General features: G+C 26.2%; 1 pseudogene; it reads right to left on the bottom strand.

Moving 5' to 3' along the window:
- Window positions 294–2,101, bottom strand: part of LOC109126787 — a 3,700-nt pseudogene continuing 1,892 nt past the window's right edge.

Here is a 2,101-nt window from a genome sequence, read left to right as displayed (position 1 = left end):
GTAAATTGTCTTCACATCAAAAGTATATGTAGGATTATTACCATACTCCTTTATAACCATTTTACAATCACCAAAGCCCAAAAATAAATAACAACAACGTTGTAAGTGGTGGATCCATTCGACTGAACATTAAGAGAAATAGAGGTGACACAGAAAAAAACATATACCGGATTTAGAACAGTCCATCCGAGAGTACCAAACTCATTGAAACCATTAGTAAAATGACTATGAATAACTTACAATCTAAGCCGATCAACAACCTGCCATTGCCAACACAAATTCTCCTTGGATAATCATATATAAAGCCAAACTCCAAGGCAAACGTCATAGGGAGTGACTTCGTAAAACCCTAAAAATCACAAGAATAAATCACATCAGTCTCTAAAACTTATATTAGCATAATGTTTAATGAAAAAAAAATGATAATAGAGAGGAAGAGAGTACGTTACCATCGTTAAATTAAAAGTATTGACATATATTTGCCTTTATTTATAAGGAGAAGAAGTGTGTCCAACAATTTTAACAAATAAAACTTAACAAAATATTTGATATCACCATTCAATATCTTAATTGTTTGTCAAAATCTATTTATTGTTTGTATCCAAATTCAAAAAGAATTATTTCTAGATATACATGATTTCTGTAATTAATGATTAATTACGCTAATATTATAAGATTTCTCCGTTTTTAGGTAATTCAAATTGATAAATCTTAACAAAATATTTGATATCACCATTCAATATCTTAATTTTTTGTCAAAATCTATTTATTTTTTGTTTCCAAATTCAAAAATAATTATTTCNCTTATAACCGTAGTTCTAATAATATTTTATAAATTTGAGATTGTATATTTTAGTCCAACAAATAAGGAAGTAAGTAAAAGATTCGCATCCACATAATATTTTATTTGTAAATATAATTATTTAGTATAGCATTTATAACATAAACTTATATTGGTTTACCTTCATCAAATTTCTAAATGTTTGAAATAATAACCGCTTCACCATAAATTTTGGATTCACATGAAATTTAATTTAACTATCGTAATTTTATAATCTCATCTTGATATACTTATTTCTTGTTCTTTTTTNTTTATACTGAATATAATTTCATAAAATATAGGAATATATCATTTCTAGTTAATATAGTTTCCTAAAATACTGGAATAATTTGAATCAAATTTAACACACGACTAAGTGTGTTTAGAAAACTATAAATATTTAATATTTAATTTAGAAAACTATTTGGAAAACTTAATATATTTGAAATAATTTATTTATGGGTTATAATCATATCCAAAATTAGATCTGAAATCTAAGTATCTTTCGTTATAACCAATTATGAAAAGAGTTAATCAATTATTTTTTTAATAATTATTACCATTGTTTTAGGAAAATTTAATTATTTTTTTTTTTATTATGTAGGCAAATTGGTCTGTTTGGCAACATGGATATATGTCATGTTTTATTGTTTTTTTTTATCCCTAAGTGTACTCCCCAATTAATATTATAGATAGAATTAATACCATAACTCGCGCTTAGTTTTGTTTTATATAAGTAGAATCCAAGATATATATATCTTATTATATAGATATATTTGAAATGAATTCAAGAAAGTAAAAGAAACTATATACTGCTGTGCAATGGTTTTGAACCTTGACAATTTCTATATTTTTATATCCAATCCAATATATATATTCTTGATAAGCTAAAGGAGCTTGATATACATATTTGTAGAGATTTGTCGTGCTTAGAACATGATAAACATCGATCACAATTCCATTACCCCAGATTATATAATTAAAAATGCTTTAGAGGTGCTAAAAGATTATATTGACTTCTTGTATGATTATTGCAAAAGCCACCTGTATTTAACTAAGGTCAATAACATTAGCTGATTTCAGTATATATGGTAGCAGAATATCAACAAACACCAAAAAAAACAAAGAAAGCTCTAACACAAAACAACCCTTATCATATCTACAGTCTTATACTGGAACTGGAATCAAGCTTGGAACATACACATAACTAGTGATAAGCGGGTCAATAATGGAGCTTGTAACTTCACGTCGTCCTGTCTCAATTTGTTTTCTTACACCACC

Source organism: Camelina sativa, chromosome 2, assembly GCF_000633955.1.
Source record: "Camelina sativa cultivar DH55 chromosome 2, Cs, whole genome shotgun sequence".
Taxonomy (NCBI): domain Eukaryota; kingdom Viridiplantae; phylum Streptophyta; class Magnoliopsida; order Brassicales; family Brassicaceae; genus Camelina; species Camelina sativa.
This window is presented reverse-complemented; position numbering and strand designations above follow the sequence as displayed.